The following is a 25,087-nucleotide window of genomic DNA, read 5'->3' as shown; positions in this document are numbered from 1 at the left end:
ACCCCCCAGGTGAGAATTGTCTAACAGCGTCATCAATGATAGCAGGAGGTTCCCAGGAAGACTCAGCTCACTGGCCTGTGTCTGCTTTGCCCAGTAGATAAATGCTTCTGTCTGTCGTTCTGATGGACCTGTGCAGAATTGCTCCAGAGAATAGGCTTCTCGATCCAACGAAAGTTGGTGCCCCTAATGGAAACTTCGCTATGACCCTCTGAGAGCCTGAAGTATCCACAGAAGCAGCCACATCCTGACTGTCTCCACCCTGCCTGGTGGCTCTCTGCATGTGGCTTCAGGCTGCCGGGCCTTGCGGGTGTTCAGCCCTGAAATAAAGATGTGGACTGAGATGTTCTCTCATGTCCCTTCAGCCCCAGAAATCTGTGGACTCAGGACCCGCCAGATCTTTACATTGAATATCTTTGATTGTGTTCTGGGTGAAGAGTGCTGATCTATTAAATGATCTCCATAGCAGCCTTTTATCAACTAGAATAGTGAATTAAACCAGACAAGCCATCCCCTGACTATACTGGGAAGCCAAGAAGAGCTAACAGTGGCTACCATTTCTGGAGCATTTACTGTGTACCAGGTGCCAGTCCCCTGCTTTACATATGTAGGTTCACTCCGAGGGTCATCTTCACTGCCTGCTGAGAACCGTACAGGTTTCTTTTTTTAGATTGTATTTATTGATTTGAGAGAGAGCACAAGCAGGGTGAGTGGCAGAGGGAGAACAGGGCCCCCCGCTGAGCAGGGAGCCCGATGGCGGGACTCGATCCAGTGACTCTGGGATCGTGACCTGAGCCAAAGCCAGACGCTTAACCAACGGAGCCACCTGGGTGCCAGAAAGATACAATTATTATTCCCACTTTGCAGATAAGTAAAATGAGGCACAGAGGGGTGAAGTAACCCATAGAAAGTCACGGAGCTCATAAATGGCTGAGCTGGGACAGGACGTCGGGTAGCCTGGTCCCAGAGTCTGAATTCCTAACCCTATACTCTCCTCCTCCTCCCTATTGATTTGTTTAGATGTAGAAATACACGCAAAAGTTCACATTTTTAAAAATGAAACTTCTGTAAATAAATTTGTTAAAATGCAGGAACAATAGCTACTAGGGAGTGAAGGCCATGAAATCGTACATATTTGAGTTTAAAAGCTTAGTCTCAGGGCACCTGGGTGGCTCAGTCGGTTAAACATCCGACTCTTGATCTCAGGTCATGATGGGAGTTGTGCTTGTGGGAGTCAAGCCTGTGGGAGTCTCCCTCTCCCTCTGTCCCTTCCCACTGAATTCTTCCTCTCTCTCTCTCTCTCTCAAATAAATAAATAAATCTTAAAAAAAAAAAAAAAAAGCATAGTCTAAAATGGCAGGATTAATCTTTGAAACATTTCATGGAATTCAGAAAAGAGGGCGACATTCAGTTGTCCACAAGCTAAGTCAATTCGAATTTCTCAAGATGCTTCATCTGAATCAGACTTCCTGAGGAAATGATGTTTAAGCCAGAACAAACATACTTTTCGTGGAATGTGGTTCTTTTGTGAAATACTTTGTTTCCTAAACAGATAGTGACAGGCATGAAATACTTACCCAAGATTTTATTTGTGTTTTTCCCTACTCTTTCTAAAGAGAATTCTGGAATATTGGTGTGGACACCAGTATCGGTGAAGAAAAAAAAAAAAAAAAAAAAAAAAAAAAAAAAAAAAAAAAAAACGCAAAATGACACCAATCCACCATCTTTGTATCCTGTGGAAAAGGTATAATCTTTGTATCCTGTGAAGCTTTTCCCTTCTTTTAGTTTTCAGAAGCTAGGCTTGATGAATTTATCTAGCCAATTAAAGACTTTGAAGTTTTATATAGAATTTATTTTCATTGAAAACTTACTCTTTGGTTATCATCATCAATCTGGCATATTTGTTAAATTTCTGTTACAGGAGTTTTCCCAAAAAGTGAAGCCTTTTCTTTCAATGAAGTTGTATTGTTTGTTGTAAGGACGGCGGGCTTAGTCAGAGGAGTCTCCGTCCCCCTGTGCCCGGGGCAGCCCGGGAGTCCTGAGCTTACACAAGAGTGACATTTGAAAACCCGAATAGACACTGGAGCTAACTCAGTTTTGTTTCTTTTCCCAGATATGACTGAATACTTGGACCATTATCCAAATGCCATGTGGCATTTTTTTAAAAATGCTAGTTCTTTTCAAGAACGTTCCATTAAGTTTAAAACACTCCCACAAACTCCGAAAGACAAGATAATTTATCGGCTGCCTTCTATAGAGCTTCAGACACCAGACACCGAGCGTCTGCTTCAAGCAGCTCCTGTAGTGGGCACTCCTTTCCCCCAAACACCCCCGGACTTGAGTTTCCCGTGAGGACAGAAGTAAGTCACAGGCCGGGCCGGCTCCAAGGCCACCGTGAACTGATCTCCAGCTGCACAGTAGGCTCCGGCCTAAATGCCTCAGTGTATCCCCAAAGTTAATCCTCCCTACAACCCAAGAGGCCGTTGTTAGCACCCCCATTTTGCAGATGGGAAAGCCAAGGGCAAGCCAGGGTCATGGAGTCGTTTGTCCGAGGTCAGTCGCTTGTGTGGGGTACAGCCCGCATTGGGACAGAGTGGTGAGTTTAGAGGCAACCCTCTGACCCACTAGGCTCTTGGCCCTGGGGCCGCAGAGGGCACATGAACCATCAAACCTGCACTTCGATCCTATCTTCCTCATTTCCATCACTGAAACCTGTTTTCCAGCTCCAGACTCCTGTCCTCCCTTCTCTAGATCCTTCTACCAACACCCCACCCAGTCCGGGCCCTCCCTCCTTGCTTCACACTTCGAGTTCTCTGACCGTTCTTCTTCCCCCTTGCCCTATTACTCTACTGGAAAACCAATGGGGTCACCTCACAGCCTACTCGAAAGTGTTCCTGTTCTAAGGAATGGAGTTCAGGCCTGGCAGTCAAGATTCTGCCAGAGACCAGCTCCTCCCCTGTTGACGGGATAGTACCTGGGTTCCCCAGAGCCCCGGTCCTCCCCAGGGCTTCCTCTGGGAGGGGCTCACCCTACCTCTCCTGGCTGGCTCTTGCCCACCACCTTTAGTGAGAACCACTCCATCCTGCCGGGCCTTAGAGTTTTTGGGTGAACTAAAAGATTTGGACTTCTTCCCAAGGTTTCCGCAGACTCTACTATTCTGTGTTTTGTGCTCAGTGAATTGGTCCTGAGGGAAGTGTCAGCCCTTTGGAAGGAAAACAGGCTGAAGGAAACAGGCTGAAGGAAATCACTATATATTTGAACCAAATGGGTACATCGCCTCCTCAACTGGCCCACTCTGTGCCATGGTTTGTGTTAGTCTCTTTAGATACAAAAATCTCCCCTCCGGAGAGCTTTCTGTCTAGTTGGGGCAGATAGATATTTGAAAAACAAACTCCATCACAGGTTATGTGAGTGCCGTGTATAGGGGACAGTGGCACAAGGAAAGGAAATACAGGAAAATTCTTGAGTAACCCAAAACTGCGTTTTAGGAAATCAGGTAACAAGATTGAAAATAAGAAGTCTGCAGAACCTGATTGGGAGAATAGGGGGTGAATCACAAGGGTTTTATTGGAAACCTGTGACGTTTGGGAGAGCTGCCTTCCAGCTTGTATCAGACTCAGGGGAAGGGTCTAACCCCTGACAAGAAGGCAGTTAAAACAGCAGGACAAGAACCCTCATACCATGCTTCGGGAACTGCTAACTGGTGCAGCCCCTTTGAAAAGTATGGCTTTTGCAAAAGGGGTTAAACGTAGAAGTTACTGCACAACCCAGCAAATCTCCTAGGCAGCTACCCAAGAGTAGTCAAAACGTGTTTCCACAAAGTCTTATATATGGACATTCATTAGTAGCATGACTTTAATAGCAAAAATGTGGAAACCATCCAGATGCCCAGTTCAGGAATGGATGAACCAAACTGGGGCCCCGTACAGCGGGATATTGCCTGGTATCAGAAGAAATGAGGTACTTTTGAACTCCGTGCCATGCCATGACTGAACGTTATGCCCGGTGAAAGAGCCAGTCACAAAGAGCATAGGGTGTCTGAATTAATTTCACCAAATGAGATGTCCAGAAGAGACAAATCCATAGGGACAGAATGTTGATTAGTGGTGGCCTGGAGCTGGGGGGGTTGAAATGGGGGAGAACCTTGCACGAGGGAATCACTTTGGGGTGAAGGACATGTTCTAAAACCAGGTTGCACAACTCTGGGTTTCCTAGAAGTCCCTGAATTCAGCCCTTCAAACAGGTGAATCTTACGGTGTATAAACGATGCAAGCGAGCTGAGTGGGGATTGCTCTACAGGACAGAGAGGAGCGAGCCTGTCTTCATGGTCATGGTCATGGTCATGGTCAGAAAGAGTGAGCAGCTATCAGTGCCCTAAATTCAACCAGTCATCAAGCCCCTATCAATATTCTCAGAAGTATTTTTGAAGCTTAATCTTAAAGATTAGAGTGAAATAAGAATTCTATTCAAGCCTCAGTCCCTAATCACAGGATTAGAAGTAGCGATTCCCAAGGAAGTGTTAAGGGGCACCTGACTGACTTGGTCAGTAGAGCACACAACTCTTACTATCAGGGTGGTGAGTTCAAACCCCACACTGGGTGTGGAACCTACTTGAAACAATGTAAAAAATAAAAACTGTTCAGGTTTAAGGAGAGAAAAAGATTAAATAGTGACTGACAGCTCTAACAAACTTAATTCTACCTATTTCTATTTCTGTCTGCCCCAACTGTATATGCATTTTATAGGCAATGATCACTAGTAGTAAGTAACCAATAATTCTAATTAGCCACTTTTTTTGTTGTTGTTAAGTATAATGGGGTATGAATTATGGCCTTCCTTTTCTCTGTTTATTCTGCTTTTGGGAGGGAAGAAATTAAGTCCCTAAAAATGACCTCGTAATCATTCAGTGGATGTCAGACCCAGTACAACAATACCGTAAACATTTATGACCACAGAAAGGAACATTTAATGGGGACTTTTTTTAATGAACAAATACAGTCTTGGTCTTAAAAACAAAAAGAAAAAGCAAGATACAGTTATGAAAGGAAGCAACCCAAGGACCACCCTTCGTCATAAACAGAATACAAACCGGAAGTGGGGTGCTGTTAAGGGGGTCTGCATGCCCCTGGAATGTACCAGAAAGGTTGTCATTGATGGTCTGGGGGTACTCGGGCCACTGGGCTCCACGTTGGGTCCCCTCGCTGACTTTCTAGGCTACTTATGGTTACCACGTTTCACAAAGAATGTGGAGACTCTGATTAGGCCAGAGAACAGCTTTGTACAAAACATGGGGACTCTGTGAGGAAGATGCTACAGGGCAATTGGCAGGAAGTGCCACAGGAGGGCCAATTAGAAGACCTTCCACACGCAGAAGAAAAACTACTGTTAGAGTCTTAGAGAGCCAGAAACCGGCCCAGAAACCACGGGTTCCCGGGGACTACAGATGAAATTCAGAAGGTTTATGAATTTGTATGGGGGAAAAAGAATTACAGCTTTAGTTTTACTAATCTCTAATTGGAACTTAGCATTTCCTGCACTTATAAATGCAGGCAACAAACTACAGTGCACTTCACGGTACCTGCAACTTTGTCCACATAAAAAATGGTAAATATTTCCATGTTGCATTCCTGTCACTGTAAAGGTGAATTTCACTCACCTCTTTTAAAATACAGTACTTCGTTCCCTCCAGGCAGTGATGGACTAACAGATATGGGATTTGCCCTTACCTTTAGCAACTAAAAATCCGGACAACGTAGATGAAATGGTGGTTTTCAGACATTAGACAACAAGAAATCGGACATTGCCCTAGTTTAGCGCCTGGAGAGTTCCCTGGCGTCCTCAGAGAGGGGGCTGCCTGGCAGGAACCTGTGGTCGGTCAGGTCAGAATCCGTCTGAATTGAGGAGACAGAGCTGAAGGTTCAGGGAGGCAGAATTTGCAAGCAGCGGACTGGAGAGGAGACAGCCGCCCTGAGAGGGAGCTCTGGAGATGGCCAGAGGGTCTGTCTGGAGTCCTCAGCTGAGACATGACCGGCTCCAGCCAGTGAGGAAACCACCTGAGGCCAGGAAAGAACCTCCCACATCAGAGGGAACAAAATTCTGAACTCACACACGCCCTAGAATGTTCCTTTTCCCACCGGCCAGAGCGGGTCAAAGTTGGCCCTGGACTAAAGAATGTTCTCATTCTGTGTAACAATACTGAAAAGGAAGTTCAAAAGCAAGGGTAGGCAAATTTTGATGGGAAGGGGCAGCCACTGAATGTTCTCAGCTTTTCGAGACAGATGCTCCCTGTTGCAACTGCGTGACTGCCGCGGGAGCGGGAGACCGGCAGAGCCAGTATGTGAATGAACGGTGGTGGCCGTGTTCCAGTAAAGCTGTATTTACAGACGCTGAAATTTTAATAACACAATTTCCACATGCCACAAAATATTCTTCGCACCCACCCCCAAGTACCCTTCACCAGAATGAAAGATGAGATCCTACATCATTGAGGGGCTCTGGGGTGGCGCCGTCGGTTGAGCAACGCGTTCTTTTTTTTGTTTTTCTTATGATTTTATTTATTTATTTGACAGAGACAAAGAGAGCAAAAGCAGGCAGAAGCAGCAGGCAGAGGGAAAGGGAAGAGCAGGCTTCATGCTGAGCGGGGACCCCGACATGGGACTCAATCCCAGGACCCTGGGATCATGACCTGAGCCAAAGGCAGATGTTTAACCAACTGAGCCACCCAGGCGCCCAAGCAACCAATTCTTGGTTTCAGCTCGGGTCATGATCTCAGGGTTGTGGGGTCGAGCCCTGCATCGGGCACTCGGCCCTCTCCCTCCTCCCGCTCACACACAAGCACATGTTCTCTCTCTCTTTCTCTAAAATAATTTTTAAAAAAATCTTTTTTAAAAGATCCTACATCATTGAAATGATTCTTCTGCTAGATGTAGGAGATACTATGAGTAAATAATTCAAGGTTGGTTGGAATAGAATAGAGCACAAGCATAGAACCTTCAGGAACAGGGTACTTGAGCATCCAAGGGCTGGGTTTGGTGGTGAGCGCTCCCGGGCACTTTCTTTCTGTTCTCCTGCCACACAGCGTACTTTCCACCTTGTGACTCTTGTGGGTGTGTCATCTCCCTCCCTTGGCTGTGTTCTCATTTTTTAAAAGATTCTATTTATTTATTTGATAGAGTGAGCGAGAGAGAGAGAGTGCCCAGAGGAACAGAGGAGAGGGAGTGTTTTCTTGAGGATGGAATCCATATCTGAATCATGTGTATTTCCTATGCACCAAGGTTTTATGGAATAAACTCTAGAACCATCTTTATCAGACACCCTGAAGAGCTTGTTATAAGGAAGATGTCCAGGGGCGCTGGGTTGGCTTAGTTGGTTAAGTGGTTAAGCCGCTGTCTCTGGCTCAGTTCATGATCCCTGGGTCCTGAGATCCAGCCCCACCTTGGGCTCCCTGCTCAGTGGGGAGCCTGCTTCTCCCTCTGCCTCCCCTCTCGGCTTATGCTCTCTTTCTCGCTCTCTCTGTCTGTCTGTCAAATAAATAAATAAATAAATAAAATTTTTAAGAATGCAGCTGCGCAGGCCCCACTGAGAATCCTGGGAAACAGATCCAACAGTCTGTATTTAACCAGTTTTCTAGCTGGTTCTGATTCACATTCCACATGAAGACTAGGCACCTGGCATGCAAAGAAAAGCCCAAACGAATTAACGTTGAGTTCATAAAGTCAAACAGAACTATACACACACACACACACACACATGCACGCATGTTACAGCTATCTAAATAGCATATTCTTGGGTCAAAAAGCTTCCAAAGATCTTAGATAAATATAAAGAGTTATGCATCTTTTCCTTTCTTTTCTTTTTAAACAATATTCTAATCAGTCCAAAGCCTGGTGACCTACTTCATCCCGATTCCACTCATCATTCCTTCCCCGCCTTTTCAGATTTTGCTTCATGGATCATTTCTAATGACGCTGTTCGGCAACATCGCTTCGTCTCCAACCCCCCAGGGCCTTGGATATGTGAACGTCTCAATTAAAACAAACCAGAATACAAAACCTCTCATGTACCTTTCCCTTTCCAAAAATTCATACATATCGAAAGCATGGAAATGAACTAGTGTGGTTCTCAAGAGAGATCTCTAACTATCTCCCTCTGCTGGATCTAGGTTCAATTGATATTTTTGACGTGAATATCGGATTCTCCAAGAAAGTGATGTTTCTCAAATACCAGTGGTTCAAACTCCCTCATCAGAGTTTTTGCCGTATCGACTTGTGGCTTGTGTTATCATTTGCCTAGATTTTACTTTAATCAAGTTACATTTAAAAAAAAAAAAGTTTAGCCTTCTCCTAAATAATAATAGACACGGAATTACATAATTACATGAAATTACAGGTTAGATGTGCTAAGTATATTTTAAGCATATTAAAGTAAATATGTAATTACTAAAATAAAAGAAATAGGTGTTCTTGAGGCACCTACAATCCTCTTGGGTGGCCTTTCAGGAAACTCCTGCATGGGGTCCTGCTAGGGGTCCAGGCCAGCACCCAAAGCCTTTCCACACTCCCCAGGTTCTTTTAAGAACCTCCCTCCATACACAGCTAGCACTGAAATAAAGAAGTCCCTTGAGAGCGCGTTGACACAAGCATGAAGCTTTGGCTATTAATCATCAAGGCACACCCGCCAGCCTGGCCGCTGTGGTTGGGGTTTCAGCGTGGATTGGCAGAAAGAAGAGGCCCAGGAGGGGGTTTGTGCTGACCCAGGAGCCGGGTTTCACTTGGGAAGTGTGAGCCGGGGAATCTTTCTGAGGCTCCGGGGCTGCCCGTCCTGGTTCACACCCACAGAGCTTGGCCAGGCATTCCCTCTTCTCCCCTGGGTCAGTAACCATGAGCTCAGCAGCGTGTCCCGTCTGTTTCTTTGAGTCAGGTGACATCCTTGTCAGGCATGGGAACTTCCTAGGGAGAAGCCAGCTCTTGGCACTGGGAGCACTTGCATTCTACAGATCAATTTTTCCTGTGGGTCTGTGTTTGCCTTTGAGGCAGTGTCCCACGTCTGACCATGTGTTCGAGGTGACTATTTTATGCCAGCAAAAGAAAACAAGCTTCACACCTCAGGGAACTGAAGGTGAGGCGACAGCTGGCTGACGGTTCATGATTCACCCAAGTGGATACTGAACCCCAGGCCTGAAAGGGGCTGCCGCCCAGGGCACATATCAAGTCACGGATGAGAACCCGGGTTTGGCTACTTGGAGAGTGACAAGGGATTGCAACATGTTTTTAGCTAACCTCAGCTCTGCAGAGCCGGGCACCCGGGAGTAAGGTTTAGGGAAGTCGAGCGTCCTTCAGTGCTTTTCCCAGAACAGCTGGGCATGTCAGAGGACAAGCGTTCCAATTTCACTCTCTTTCTTACTAGCTCCGTGACCTGAGGTGACCCTATTAGCTTCTCTGCACCTCTGCAACTTCACCTGTGGAGAGGAGGGATCACCCCCGATTCTGCATGTCCCCTGGGGCTGCCCTGATCCAGGGGGACAAAACAAGTAGAAGGAATTGAGCACTAATAGCAGAAGCTTGGCTGGAAGCCTCAGCCCAGGTTCCTGCTTTCCAGGTAAGTGCATTTTATTTGAATACATGGGAATGCGTGGGAATTAAATAACACAGGAGGATCAAGCAAACTTGTAGTGGGTCACCTTGAGGGTGGGCGGTTGTGGGAGGAAGCAGGTTAGAGGGTGGGGCCGTTCATTTTCTTAAAATACATATGCGTTTGAGGGTGGGGCAGTTCATTTTCCTAAAATACATATTCGTTTGAGGGTGGGGCAGTTCATTTTCCTAAAATACATACTCATATCTTTACAGCTAATTTCATCCTTCTCAAAGAGGACAGCACAGAGGTGAATTACACTACCAGATCATGGTCCTCCAGGCATGGTCCTCCAGGAGGGCAGGAGGGATGAGAGGGGCTACAGTCTCAGAAAAGATATTTATTGCCTGGGGAAACTTGCCTAGGGCAGAGAAGAGACCAGTTTGGGTAAATGGAGGAACAAAACCACTCTCCCCGGGGACGGGTGTGAGCAAAGGTCCTGAGGCCAGTCTGCAAAGGAAAGCAGTCAGGCCGATGAGAATCCAGGTTCATCCTGGGGATCCACACGCACAGAGACACACTGGTTGCCAGGTCGGTATGTACTTACTGTCCGAGTATGCAAGGCCTGTAGAAAATACTAGAAGTGTTAGCCCTTTGTTTCATGTAAGAGACAAAGGAGAAAGAAAAGTCTCTGATTTAAAGAAGGGGAAAAAGCCAAAACCATAAGCAAAAAGACCCACGGAGAGTTAAACCACAGAAAATGTAGAAAGAAGCTATGCTCAGGGATTTAATAAAATTTCCACATCTTAAAAGCGCACTGGGTGGGGTGTGGGAAGGGCAAGATGGAGGCCCTTGTATCATCCTTTTCTTCTCCGAGGAAGTCAACCAAGAACCACTCAAACTGTGGGCTTTGGCTGAAGGAGGAAGTGGGAAGGGGGGGGCGGGAAAAGGGGTGGCGGAGCTGCACCTGTGCCAGGGATGAACTCTGACCTCACCCCACCCAGACCAAGGAGCTTTGCAGGAGACACACTTGGAGCTCAAGGCCAGCAGCTTCTGGCCTTCTCTGCACGCTCCTGCCCAAACTGCCAGGGGTAGACCCAGTTGAGGGCAGGCATTCCGGGCCACAGCCTCCCTCTGCCCCCCAACTCAAGAGCCCTGAGCCTCCCCATGGGGCGTGTCCCTGACCCCTCTCATGCAGGAGTTAACATGTTTCCCAGGCTGGTCACCCCACAAGGGCTGGGGGAAAGGGTATCCATTTCCCGGAGTTCCCTCCGACAGATCTACCAACACACTGGTGACCCACATGCGTGAGAGGAGGCTTATGCCAATACCTTAGCCAATGCTGTCACTTTGGATTTGCAAATCTGTCTGAATTTGAGCATGCAGTTGTTGGAATTTGTTTTTTGTGTTTTGTTTTTTTTTTTTCAAATGTGTACCTGTGCACATGGTGGTGGGGCTCAGGTGGGGGATACCCACCCTTCTTAGATATGGGCAACACTTGCAGATGCTAAAGCAGCTTCTGGAAGGGACCTGGCAGCAGCAATTCCCAATCCAAGGGTTTAAACCCACTGGCTGAATGTCTAGTGTTCGTTTATGTCCCCTGGCCTCAGTTTGCTCATCTGTACAATGGGGGTCGTTGTGAGGCTCAAGGAGAGAACAGATGGGGCAGTATGAGGGCCGGGCTCCATAAATCGGAGTTATTAGCCGTCTCATTTCATAAACATGTGCCGAGGAGCTATGAGGTGCCCAGCATCTAGGCAGCAAACAAAACAGATGAGAAGTGAGGGGCAACCAACGATAATCAGGCCGGATGAGCAAATGCAGGGGGCGTGGTGGTTGACAAGGGCCAAGGAGAAAAATAGAACAGGCAGGAGAAAGAGTGGTCGTTGCAAGTAGACTCATGAGCATTGGGGGCCGCCCTTGCAAACAAGCTGTTAAGGCAAGGACCTGAAGGGGACGGGGTAGTCCTGGCTGCGCGCGTATGGCAGGAGGCAGGTTCCAGGGGAGAGAACCCCCTGACCCCCCAAAATGCTATTGCTGTTGACTCTGGGCCTCCATTCCCACTGGAGCTGGGGGAGGCAGGGGGCTGCTCTGGGCTCTTTGTTTTCGCTGATACTTTATCCCACACACTCCCAGGAGCCCCAATGGTGCCTGCAGACGGCTCTGGTCTGGGCCCCACACCAGCGGCTCCCCACCCTGGCCCTGCCGATCCGTGCACGGTGTCCCATCAGCATCTATGTTCCCTGTGGCTCTGCCCACGGGCCTGATGCAGCACCCTGCCCCCCCCAGAGCCCTGGGTCCTGAGCTTGCCTGTGGCTTTTGCAGGTGCCGTTCCCTCGGCCTGAACTATTCCTTGTGCCCTCGGCTCCTCCTTCTACAGGGCTAGGTCCCCCTCCTCACTCAGGGTCTCAGCTGAGCCTTCTGGTGCTCCTCCAGCCCCCACCCCAAAGTCTGCCTCAAGCACTTGGTCACCTGGGTTCCCGCAGCAGCCTATGAGGTCCCCATGACAGCGCAGAGCACAGCGTGTCCTTCAGCGCTTAGCAGGTGAGCCACGGGTGTTACTCATGGAGCACGTGGGAGTGGGAAAAGCTCTTCTCCCCGAGGACACTTCTCCCTCCAGCCTCTCTTGGGATCTCCTGCCTGACCACCTGGCTGGCCAGGCCTTCTGATGTTTCCTCTTTCTCGGGAAGCTTCCTGCTCGCACTGGGCAAGGAAGGAGCACACCCTTCCTCCTGGGCGGCAGGGGACAGGAGAGGGGTCTTTCCTGGGGTTGATCAGTCTGGCCCACAAGTCCACCAAGGGGTTCTCTCCATCACGGAGGGTGACCTGAAGGAAATCGCAAAGTTCTAGAATTAGCAGGTCTTTCATGAATAGCAACAGGAGCCCTGAGACTGGTGGAAATGGAAGCGAATACTTAGAGCTCGTCAACTGATAAAAGGGGGGAAAAGAGAGTAAAGCCCTTGGGAGAGCCCTGTGAGCTCGGAGCTAGAACGTTTCTTCATGTTTTCATCATGCACGTGCTTGGGACCTGCCTCTTGCCAGATCCTGCCAAGCCCTGGGCATGGACAGATGGACAATCCCTGTTGTACGTGTGTGTGTGTGTGTGTGTGTGTGTGTGTGTGTTTGGGGGAGGTGTTGAAGCATGGATCCCAGTGGGCGCTGATGAATCTTGTGACGGGCCCAGAGGAGAGCTTCTAGATGGTGATATTGTGGCACTGATGAGATTTTCCTCTGCCCTGCCTGGGGAGGCCAACAGTGAATGCACTTGCGGCCTCACAAGGGATGTCTGGAAGTGAGTTCCTGGTGTTCTAAGTTGGAACATTCTGTGGAACAGGGAAAAACACGGGAGGGTCCAGAACAATCTTAGACCTTGCAGTGGCCGTCTGGTGCACCTGCTGTGCCCACCATGTCCAGGACCGAGGCACTCCTTTCCCCAACTGCCAGGAGTGTCGGCCGCTGGGAGCTCACAGCCTCGTCTCTCTGCCTTCCCAAGAGGCACGCCCCAAATAACGACTATTTGATAGGGGATTACCATGGGGCCAACTCTCGAGGGCCCTGGCAGCCCCAGAGCTGAGATGGGCTCAGGACTCTGTTGCAGCCTCATTGCACATCAGTGTCCCAATCTGCTTCCTTTCCCCCCACCCCCACCCCAAGAGCACCCTCAGCACACCTCCACGCAAATCTCCAGCTCATAAGCTGTTTTCAGGGAACCCGACACAAAAGAAAACCTCTATTTCAGAACTGCTTTGTACCCCATACGTCAGCTCCGTCGTGGGTCCCACTGGCAGTGTGGGCTCACCTGGGGACCCCGGTGAGTGTCACCATGCCCCGAGAGAAGGCATTCAGAGCAAAGAGAGAGCCAAGGCCATCGCTTTTCCTCGCGGAGCTGGGGACCTCAGGATTTCCAGGCTGGCAATGATCTCATCCTTTTTGGCAATTTCACCCGGGGCTTGGCAGCCTTCACCATCTGGAAGTTCTTGCTTACTTCAAACTGGAATCCTTCCTTCTGTGATGTATCCCCTTTCCTCTCCCCTTTCCTCCGAGGAGCTGTATTCTTGCCAAGAAAGAAAGTTAAAAGGGAACAGAGACATATGGTTTTCCTATTAAGACTGACGCCCACATTTTAGGAGAACAGAGGAAAACGTTCAAATTAGGGCAATGGAAATACATTTGCATGGCACCAACATTTGGAATTGTGTGGTTTTTTTTTAAAGGTAACCCAAACAATGAGTGCCTCTTTTTGTCCAGCTTATTAAACTTTTAGAGTATTCCGGGGATCCTGGAAACCCCTCCTCGGAGGCAGGTTAGTACGGAGAGACCCGATTTAGAGTCCGGACCTCCTGCATTCAAAACATCTTTCTGCCACTCACTAGCAGGGCGACAACAACAGCGTGACTGTGGGGAATGCACTTTGTCTTTGAGGTTCCGCTTTCCTGATCACACGATGGGGAACACTGGCCCCCTGCCTCTGTCCCAGGATTGTTGAGAGTTAATGGGAGGACATGAAGAAGTCCAGTAAACCAAGACACACGGTTGTAGTGTTAATATTCAGCACCGTCCATAATGGTTTCCTGAGCAACTACCAAGTCCAGAGTCCCACCATGTTTTTTTCTTTTTAAGAAACTGACACGCTGATACTAAAATTCATATGGAAATGCATCGGACCTAGATCCGCCAAACAACTCTGGAGAGACAAACAACTTGGAAGAACCAAGCTGGAGAACTAAGGCTACCTGGTTTTAAGCCTTGTGGTAAAGTTATTGTGGTGTTGGCATAGGATAGACAAAAAGAGAGTCCAGAAACAGACCTATGGATAACTGACTTTTTTTTTTAAACCAAGTTGCAAAGGCAATTCTGTGGAGATAGGATGGGCCATTAACAAATAATGCTGGGACATTTGGATATACTCTATGCTCAAAAAATGAGCTTGGGCCATACCACGTGCCAGATAAAAAATTTAATTCAAAATAGATTGTAAGTGCAGGTGCAAATCCTAAAACTATGTAATTTCTAGAATAAAAAACGTAAGAGGAAAACTTAGTGATGTTGGGTTAGGCAAAGATTCTCAGATGTGACTTCAAAAGTGTCACCCATCAAATAAGTGGGTTAATTGAATTTCACCAAAATTTTAAAATTTCTGATTTTTGAAAGTTACTATTAAGCAACGGGGGAGCTATGCTACAGACTTTGAAAAAATATTTGCAAATCATGCATCTGCTAAAGGACTTACATCCATTATATATAAAGAACTCTCAAAACTCAATAATAAGAAAACATGCAACACGTGTAAAAAATGGACAAAAGATTTGAACAGACACTTCCCCAACAAAAGATAAGCAGCTGCCAAGTGAGCACATTAAAAGATGCTCAATGTCATCAGTTGCTAAGGAAATGCAAATTAAAACCACAATGAGATACCATGACACGTATTTTAGAAAAGCTGTAGTAAACCTAATGTTCCTGTTGCCCGCAAATTCATATGTTGAAGACCTAATTCCCAGTGTGGTGGTGTTTGGAGGTGGGGTCTTTGGGAGGTAATTAAAGTTAGATGAGGTCATGAGAGCGGAGCCCTATTATGGGACTGGTGCTCTTATTACGGGTTAAAGAGACCACTGTTTGCCCTCCTAACTGGCTTCACTCTTGCCCTCCCCCATACTCCAACCCAGCGAGGACACAGAAGGCGTCAGTCTGCAAACCAGAAAGAGAGCCCTTACCAGAACTGGACTACATGGACACCTGACCTCAGACTTCCAGCCTCCGAAAGTATAAGAAAATAAATTTCTGTTGCTTATGCCACCCGGTCTGTGGCATTTTTTTTATGGCAGCCCGAGCAGACGACGACGATGGCTAAAATTAAAGACTGCTGACACCAAGTGTTGTCAGGGAAGTGGAGTAACTGGAACATTCCTACCCCGTGAGAACGTAAATGGTAAGAGCGCTTGGAAATCACTTCAGCAGTTTCTCACAAAGTTAAATTATACCTGCCATGATCCGCTTGTTCTCCTCCCAGGAATCTGCCCAAGAGAAAAGAAAACATATGCCCACACGAAGACTTGTAAACAAATACTCATAGCAACTTGATCTGTAATAACCACAAACTGGAAACAAGCCAGCTGTCCATCAACATGCGAGTGCGTAAACCAACTGTGCTACCTCCATCATGTGTCGTCCCAGGCCCAGACCAAGGCTGTCAGGGGCTCCCTGGGCAGTGGGTAAAGGCTCAGCATCCAAGGTGGGGGCTTGCAGGTTCTAAGGGGTTGACCCTGACCTAGAGCTGGCCCAGTCCTGCACAGCTGGACCCTCAGAGACTGTCCAGGCCCTAGAGCAGAGGTGGCAGCCAGTGGGGGTTTGAAGCATGGATCTGAGTGCTGACCTGGCCACTACTGGCCCTGTGACCTCAAGCTGATCCCTGAATCCTTCTGGACCAACAGGAATAGGATTCCAACTTCAACTTAACTTCCTGCAGAATTCCCCTTGACTCCTGGCCCTCCCATCAAAGCCTCCCCACTCGAGGCTGTGTCAGCCTTGTTACCGCGTTGCTCCATGACTTGTTCACCAGTGTCCCCTAGCAGGTGGCACACAGTAGTTCAACACATGTTGTCAATTGATAAAAGCATCTACGATGTGCCAGGCACTTGACATACGACAGCTTATTTAATTTTCTAAACAATCCGGCATTGTGGGTCTAATCATGCCCATTTTTGAGATGAGAAAACTGAGGTGGAGTGAACTGACTCACAGGAGCCTGACACACAGGGTCATGAAGAGGCGGTGCTGGAGTCTGAGCCTGGCTTATTAGACTCCAAAGCCCCTGAGTTTGCTGCCACACGGGGCTCCCCAGCCTCTACCGAGGGGTGACTTTGCCTGAACTTTCTGCCTCACTGCTGGGCCCCAGGAGACAGAGCCTGCAGAGTGCTTGGCAAGGCCCCCCTGGCTCCCAGCAGTGCTGCTCCTGCGAGGAGGCCTTTGTGGACGAGAGGGTGAGCTCACCGTGCGGGGTGGAAGATGTCGGGCTGGTGGCTGGCGAGTGGCCTCTGGTTCACCTGACTGGCTCATGTTTGGGGCGTGTCCCTGTGAGTCTGGTTGGGTTTCTTGTAGGTTCCCACGGAGACTGGCCTCTTCTGGGAGGCGACTGATGCTGCCTTTCCTCCCTGACCAGGCGACGACTCCACTCACTCTTCCCAAGGCCTCAGCCTTCAGTCCCACCGAATCACTCAGGGGAAAGTCAGAGCTCGTAATTATTTGACTAATCCTCATGTGGCAACACACTGGAGATTGTTTTTTTAGCACGAGGCAGGGCCCGAGTGAGAGCTTTTCTCCCTGCAGTCTTGCCTTGTCTGGGTCTGCGGTCTGGAAGCTAGGCGCCTCCTTCCCTGGAGCCTGGAGAGGTGGAAGTGGTGGGTCTCCCAAGCCCGGGAACCCACAGCACCCCCTTGATTATCAGTCTCCTGGGGCTGCTATAACAATTTACCACAAAATTGATGGCTTAAAACAAGAGAAATTTATTTTCTCACCATCGTGGAGACCAGAAGCCCCAAATCAAGGGCCTTATGTGGGATGATCCAGGAAAAAAGCTCATCTCAAGACATTTAACAACATCTGCAAAGACCCTTAGGTCACATTCGCAGTTTCCCAATGGGCAGCTATTTTCGGGGGCAGGGGGCACCATTCAGCCCCTACCTCCCAGAATTTGCCTCTGCCAGTGCCGAATAATGGCACAGACACTCCCCTCCTTGCTGGGGGTCCCTCCCATTTGTTCTTTCCTCTCCATCCCAAGAGCGACTGTCCTATTCAGGCCCTCTCTTCTATTGCTGGGACTGGTGCAGTAGGCTTCTAACCTGCTCCACTTTCATCTCTCATTCTTTTTACTGCTCCAGAGGGACTTTGGTAACCACCAAATTATTCTGTATCATTCGTGCCTCGGACACTTTGGAAGAGCAAGTCCAGTCTTCCAGGTGTGGTGTTTGAGGCCCTGACCAGCTGCTCAGCTTCTTGTCCTGGTCTCTGCCTCTACCCTCCCCCAGACCCACCGACACTGTACAGCCTTTAAACGGACTATCCTCTCACTTCAAAATGCCTTTTGCTTATGCTCATTGTCCATTTCCCAGCCCTCTGGCCAGAAGCCCCAGGAGGTCTTCCTCAGCCCTGTCTCGTGTCCAGAGCACCTTCCTGGGCCCCAGCATTTGTCCCTCACCAGTGCTGGTCACTGACACGGCCCAGGCCTTCTTAAGTAGAGTTGGAGCTCCCTGGGGGAGTCTGAGGTCACCATCACGCCCTGTGCAGAGCTCAGCACAGAGGACGCACTGGGAAAGGTTCGCGGTGTGAATGGCCAAGTCACAGTAAGTCACTGGGAAGCAGAGATCCTACTTAACTCATCGGCTTAATTCTGAGTGCATCTGCCCGCTCCGCCCCCCTCCCCGCACCTGTCTTAAAGTTGTAGGAAGTGAGCTCCTACGATGCACAGTGGAGTATGTCGAAAAGCTCCCCTTCTGAAGCTGGATGTAACCCAAAGCAAAGCCTTCCTTGGCCACCTAGGCTCAGGTACAACCTGGGCAGGTCAGTGGGTTTTTCAGAGCCTCTCCTTCCTCATCTGCAAACAGATTGGTTTTGTTTTCCTCAAAAGAGTGGCCATATAAATAGTTACGATTTGGCCCAGAAATTCTGCTCCTGGGTCCCAAGAGGAACACGTCTACCGAGACCCTCATACCAGAATGCTCAGAGCAGCCTGATTCGTCATGGGCAGCGCGGAGGCCCATCAGTGGTGAATGATACACGCGGCGCATCCGTACAGCAGACGGTTACTGAGCGGTGGAGCGGAATGAAGGAGAGAGACGTGCTACCACCTGGATGAGCTCAGAAGACATCATGCGGAGGAAAAGAAGCCAGCCATGAAAGATCGTGTATTGTACAATTCCATTTATGGGAAATACCCAGAACATGCAAATCTGTGGAGACAGAAATTAGAGTAGTGGCTGTGTAGGGCTCAGAGGGGACGGCCCGGTGGTGGCAGGGGCGTATCCAACAGGTATGGGGTTTCTTTGGGGGATGATGAAAATGGTCTCAGACTGACTGCTGTGGGACCCTATGGACCATTGCATTATGCACTTTGGAGGGTGAACTCTGTGGTAAGTGAATTATATCTCAACAAGCCTGTTCCAGAAATAACACACAGTGGCAGTGCGGCAGAAGGGTCAGGCGCCAAGGTCGTGGTGTCTTTCAAGTAGATCTGAGTTTAAATCCTGGCTCCACTGCTGAGCAGATGAGGGAGCTTGAGGAATAATAATTAACTTTTCAGAACGTCAGTGTTTTCACCTATAAAATGGAGACAATCCACATGCCTGCTTCCCGGGGCTGTTTTGGGAATACATTAGATGAGGCTCATAGAGTCCTCGGCACAGAAGGGGAACGCTTGACGTAGGCTGTCATTAGCTCGGTCTGTGCAGGATGCTGTGTGTTCTCAGTGGCGGGAGCTCCTCCGCGGCCCCGGGCAGTGGCCTACCACTTCTCAGGAAGAAGAGGAGTGGGCTCTAACCAGGTTCCCAGCCCCTTCTCTGCGGGCACCTAAGCCACGCCATCGTCCTGCAGTGATGCTGACCACGTGTGGGGAAGACGGCCGTGGCCACTGTCCACTTCTTCCCCTCGACTCTTTGCTTTGGGTGGGCATCCCCAAGGAGGCTGCCCGGGCATCTGAGGGCATCTGAGGACACTTCGGAGGTAGCGAGCTCTTTGCTCACCAGTGACCCCCGCACCTTGGCCGAAGGTTGCCCTTTCCAACCCGAGGGGCTAAGCTGGCTCCCTTCCCACGGGCTGACCCAAACCAGCACTTGGCCACAGGGCCAGTGAGCGGGGCGTGAGGAGCTCCTGCTGCTGGGGACACCGGGCGTCCCACCCAAACAAGCCCACCCTTTGTCCGCCTTCCTGGCGCTTGCGGCCCCTCGCGGGCGCCCTTGAGATCAGTAGAGGCTTCCCCGCATCCTCCTCAGCTCCAGGGCGTGTTAACATCCCTTGGCCTCCACACAAAGAACTCCAAGGGATATCTTTAATAGGCATGGTGTTCCCTCTGTATTTTTTTAAATTTTTATTTAAGTCATCTGTACCCGTGGTGTGGGGCTTGAACTCACAAGCCTGAGACGCAGAGTCACATGCGGCTCCGACTGAGCCAGCCAGGCGCCCCTCTCTGTATTCTTCTAGTGCTCGTGAACAAACTCGGGAATATGAAAATGGGCATGATCCTTTCAAGCACCACCTCCAATGGGGGGGGGGCGGCGCTCGGGTAAACCTCAGTGCTCCCACTGGGGACCTGCCCCTCCCCCAGCCTGTCCCTGCTCTGTTCCGTCCTCAGGGTCTCCCTGAGCACCCAGCCTCGGGCTGCAGGGAGAGTCCGCTGTGGGCCGGGTACCCCTGGGGCTCTGCCCAGCCCCCTCCACCCTGCCTCCGGAGCAGGCTCTTGTGACCACAGAGGCCCAGCAGCTGCACCAGCACAGGCTTCCCAGGCACGAACAGAAGCTGCTCATCAGGAGCCTCTTTGCCTCCCATTACAGGACTAATCTCCCCGCCCGGCAAGCTGGGGCTCGGCTGCCCTGGGCCCCCTGCTCCTCCACACTCACCTACCCCTCTCTTCTCTCTGGAGCCTTCCAAACTCCTCAAGTGGGGCCCCTCCTCTCCTTCTTCCACCAGACCACTGTAGCTGCTTGATGGGCCCCCCTCCTTCCTCCCTGGCTGGTTTCTTCTAACAGTTCCTAAGGGACCTGACCATCCCCAGGTGGCAGCCCGAGTTAGTCCTGGAGTCGCAGAGCTGGCCAGCCATTCCTCTCCCCCGCCTGTCCCCCAGGGGCCCTCCTCAGGTGCAGCCCTGCCCCCTCCCCGTTCCCCCCTCTTCCCCTCCCCCTCAGCAAACTACCCAGCATTCCAGAGCCCACAGTGCCTCTGAGCCTCTGCTCAGGCTGAGGCCTTTGCCTGGAACGCTGCCCTTACTGGTGGCATCCAGAAAGCAGCTCCCTTACCACCTTCACCAGGAAGCCTTCCCTGATCTCACCCCACCTACACCTATCTCAGCTGGGTTTTATTAGGGGGTCCCGTCTGTGCCTCCCCCTGCTCCTCCCCATGCTCTGCTGAGCTCGTCTGCCAATGACTCAAGGGTCCTGACTGCGTCCAGTCAGTCTCTGTACCCCGGAGTCTGGTATGTTGGTGGCACTCAGTAGCTCTTTGAACCAAGCTGACTTTCGTAAGGCCCCAAGACTGTGGCAGGAAACGGGCTGTCACCAGGGCTGAAGTACACTGGGACCAGCCAGGAGGAAAGTGGTTTCCAGGGCGGGAGGAGCCTTCTCACGTCCTTAGCAGTGGGTGGAAATGGCTTTGGGTGCACGTAGGAAATGGGACTCATAGGCAGGCCCCCCGCGGCACCCCGCCGGCCCCCGCACCCTGCAGCTCAGCTCCCATGGGCTCGGCCGCCACGCCGCACGCTCCTAGACAGGTGCTCGGAAGGGCAAGGACCCCAGTTCCTCATGTTCTCACAGAAAAAGGTCCTTAGTGCTTAGAACATCTGTTTTCCATTGGTCTGAGGCGATGGGCCACGTGTTTCTCCATGGGGGCCACGAGAAGATGGCCAGGAGCAGGGCGGGGAAGAGGCTGTGGAGCCGTCCTGCCTTGTGGTCAGCTTGGCCCCGGTGACGCCCCATGTGGGTCTTGGGCAGATAAACATGGACGGGAGGAGTCTTGGACCGTGAACACCTCTGAGCCCGGAACGTGCCTTTGAGCAATGGGCTAAACACTTAACCCACTTTCCTCGGTTCTTCCTCACAAACAGGCCCCGGGAGGCGGGTGACCCTTGTTTCATTTCAGATTCGTGGAACTGGGTCTGAGCGGCTGAATCAGCTTCTCTGGGAGAAGGTGTCACAATGACAGGGAGGTTTGGCTTTGGACTGTGCTCTTTCTGATACACTCTCCAAATAAATAGTGATAATAACATAGCCTAGTTTTTTTGTTTTGTTTTTGTTTTGTTTTTTAAGATTTTATTGGGGTAGGGTAGTGGGTGAGGGACCCTGGGAGGGTATGTGCTATGGTGAGCACTGTGAATTGTGGAGGACTGACGAATCACAGACCTATACCCCTGAAACAAATAATACATTTTATGTTAATTTAAAAAAACTGAAAATAATTTATTTATTTTGAGAGAGACAGAGAGCACAAGCAGGGGACAGGGAAGAGGGAGAGACTCTCCAGCAGACTTCACACTGAGCCCCGAGCCTGACGCAGGGCTTGATCCCATGACCCTGAGATCGTGACCTGAGCCGAAATCAAGAATCAGATGCTTAACCGATGGACCCACCCGGGCGCCCCAGAACAACAGAACCTTGTCAAAAACCACAGACTAGCGTACATGTACGGGAAGAAGCCGAAAGCAGGCTCTGAGTTTGAAGAGCTGCGTGTCCCCCAGAATCTGAGTCACCTAGCCCTTCCCGACCCCAAATACACATGGCTCACATGGCTGCCAGGGAACCTTCTCGCACTAACCAGGCCAGGCCTATCCTTTGTGGCCGGACCCCTTTCAGGGGCCCAGGAAGCTTCTGCTGCCCGGACGGGTAAACACAGTAGCCGCCCCCAGGGTCAGGTCATGTGGGCCTCGCGGTGTCAGGGAGCTAGCCCAGGGCGCTCTTCTGAGAACCCGCCATGAAATGGGCAAGTCATTTTACATCTCAGAGGCTCAGTGTCTGTGTCTGCGAGAAGATGGGTGGAACCAGCTGCCGCAGGCACCTTGGAGTGCAGATGCGGGGCTCACAGGCAGGGAGTGCCAGGAAAGCCCTTGGCCCACCATAAAATGGTCTGCCAAAGGGAAGTTTCCCTGGTATTGTTACCATCGTTGGAGCCCTGAATGCCCTTCCTGGTCTCACCTGCCTTCCACAAATTTCCCTAGAGCTGGAGTCATGGCCCATCACTGAAGGAAGGGCGAAGTACCCATGTCCACATAGAGGCTCTGAAACACAGCTCATTAGGGAAATATGTAAGTCATTTCGAGGACACCTGCCCCACCCTCTGTCACCCCGAACAGTTCTCAGGTTGCTGAGCAAGGGCTGGGACTCTGAACCACTTGGGGCTCTGTGCTCCATGAGCCAGAAAACGCAGGACTGACTTCTCCATGTGGCCCACGAGACACAAAGCCTTGTGCCTGCGATGCTTATGGGAGCCCACGAAAGGGGTTCTCTGGGAGGGGGGGTCCATGGGGGTAAAAGCGCTGAGGACCCAGAAAAGTCCCAATGAGGGTCTGACAAAGACCAAGGTACAGGGGGAAGGCATATCCTTTCCTTGTTTGGGGTCACTGAGCTGGAGTCAGGAGACTGTCCAGTGGTCGCGGTCCCCTGCAGCCCTTCTGACAGAAGGGACAGAGCCTGTTCACCAGGCCCTGGACTTTGTCGGGCCTCTCACTTGCTTTGGACAATGCATGTGGCGGGGGGGGCGCTGGGTGAGTTCTGAGCCTCGGAGCCCAGAGTCTGACAGCTTCCATTCTCTAGCTTTTATTTAATTTTCATTTCTTTTTGAAAGATTTTACTTGTCAGAGAGAGAAAGAGAGGGAGAGAAAGAGAGAGCACAAGCAGGGGGAGGGGCAGGCCGAGGGGGAAGCAGGCTCCCCGCCCAGCAAGGAGCCTGATGCAGGACTCGCTCCCAGGACCCTGGGATCATGACCTGAGCCTGAGGCAGACACTTCCCCGATGGAGCGAACCAGCCGCCTTATACATGTAATTTTAAATTGTCGACAGCCTGTATCTCTACAAAATGCAAAGAAACAGTGGAGATTAATTTTAATAATATATTTTATTCAACCTAATGTTTCCAAGATATTACCATTTCAACACTGGAATGATATAAAAATGATTAAAAAGGACCTATTGTGCGTTCTTTTATTCCTATGAAGTCTTCGACACGTGGTGTATATTTTACGCTGTGAGCACCGCTCAGTTTGGACCAGCTGCATTTCGCGGGTCCTGCCACCTCTGCCATCGCGTTGCTGCTGCATTGCACTGCACAGACCTAGGCTAGAATTTTTGCATGTTTGGATTTCTCTAGCCAGGAAATATTTCCCTCACAATTTTGGAGGTCAATATTGCCGAATTTTTTATTTGGTTAAAAAGGATGTTAAAAAACAAAAACAAAAACAAAACAAAACAACCCAGCGCCATCTGTTGTCATCAGATCATCCCAAGAGAAAGGACTTCAGCTGTTCCAAAGCACAGGAAGGATAGATTGTCAGATAAAAGATATCTTTACATTGAACACACTTATGTCTAAGGAAAACTTAATGCACTCTGGTCCTTTTTCTCATTTTGCCAAAGATAATAGAACATTTCACTCCTAGAACCGCAAGTCTTGTCCACTGGCTCTTAGAATTATCTGGTAAGTGTTCTAATGGTATTGATGGCCACTCTCTCGATCACCTCATCTGAACCTCGGGTAGGGAGATAGGGGCAGACATAGGTATTTAAACAGTTCCCCCACCCCCGGGTTTGAGCTTCAACTTGGGTGTAGAGATTGCTTAAAAATAAAGTCTTAGGGGCGCCTGGGTGGCTCAGTGGGTTGAAGCCTCTGCCTTCGACTCAGGTCATGATCCCAGGATCCTGGGATCAAGCCCCATGTCAGGCTCTCTGCTCGGTGGGGAGCCTGCTTCCCTCTCTCTCTCTGCCCGCCTCTCTGCCTGCTTGTGATCTGTCTGTCAAATGAATAAATAAAATCTTTTAAAAAAATTTAAAAATAAAATCCTCGAAAATTAATCTCCCCCCAAATAATTGTAATACATAGTTTGAGTAGGAGACTGCTTCTTTAGTTTGAAGTTAAACCCCCCCCTTCTTTCAGAGATGGGGGGACTAGGTTAAGAGAAGAGAAGAGAGTTAGAGCCAGTACGAGGAGGGGGCCCAGGACTTCCAGCCAAAGCCCTCCTCCCCCTGCCCTTACCCACCCAACAAGGGAACAAGGAATGGGGACCAGGGGCCACCTGGATTCGGAGAGCAGTAACTCTAAAGGAGCCAGCTGCCGAGATCAAGATCAAGGTCCGAAAGCAACGCTCCTTGAGTTAAAGGATCAGATCTTCTGAGGAAATATAAAATCCTGACACAGCACATACATCTAACCTCCACCTTGAACGCCTAAGTGACCTGGTGTCTGGCATCTCTTCTGGCTTGTGCACAGTGGTGACTGAGACGGAGGGATGGAGGAACACTGTGTTAGGGTGTCCTTGGCTGTAGCTTGAAAGAAAAAAGAATTCAACGGACTCCCGTTTGCATCGGGAACCCAGGGTCTAGCCAGGGGTGACTTTGAGCAAGTCACTTAACCTCTATGGATGGGTTCCTGAGTCCAAGAGTTTTTTGGGAGACAGAAATGATGCAGGAAAATGCTATCCAGAGCCTGACAGGAGGAAAATTCAATAAATGATGGCTATTGTGATGTTAATTATTTTGTAAACATGGCCCATTATGTGCCAAGTACTCTTTTAACTCCTTTCTAAATATCAGCTCCTTCAGTCCTCAGGACA

The 25,087-nt window shown here is 49.8% G+C and overlaps 1 long non-coding RNA gene across 3 annotated transcripts; it reads left to right on the top strand.

Annotated features, from left to right (window-relative positions):
- The first annotated feature begins 1,684 nt into the window (after window positions 1-1,684).
- Window positions 1,685-23,380, top strand: LOC131826408 (uncharacterized). 3 transcript variants are annotated; one of them, XR_009351580.1, is made up of 5 exons: window positions 1,685-1,741; window positions 2,111-2,357; window positions 9,403-9,594; window positions 11,948-12,111; window positions 15,234-23,380. It is a non-coding gene; the product is annotated as an uncharacterized LOC131826408 (long non-coding RNA). The 3 variants fall into 3 exon arrangements; XR_009351581.1 differs by lacking the exons at window positions 1,685-1,741; window positions 2,111-2,357 and having other exon boundaries at window positions 8,468-9,594; window positions 15,234-15,496; window positions 15,578-23,380; XR_009351579.1 differs by lacking the exons at window positions 1,685-1,741; window positions 2,111-2,357 and having other exon boundaries at window positions 8,468-9,594.
- Window positions 23,381-25,087: the final 1,707 nt, after the last annotated feature.

Source organism: Mustela lutreola, chromosome 3 (genome assembly GCF_030435805.1).
Source record: "Mustela lutreola isolate mMusLut2 chromosome 3, mMusLut2.pri, whole genome shotgun sequence".
Lineage (NCBI taxonomy): Eukaryota > Metazoa > Chordata > Mammalia > Carnivora > Mustelidae > Mustela > Mustela lutreola.
The sequence above is the reverse complement of the archived record's forward strand: the minus strand, read 5'-3'. Positions and strand labels throughout refer to the sequence as shown.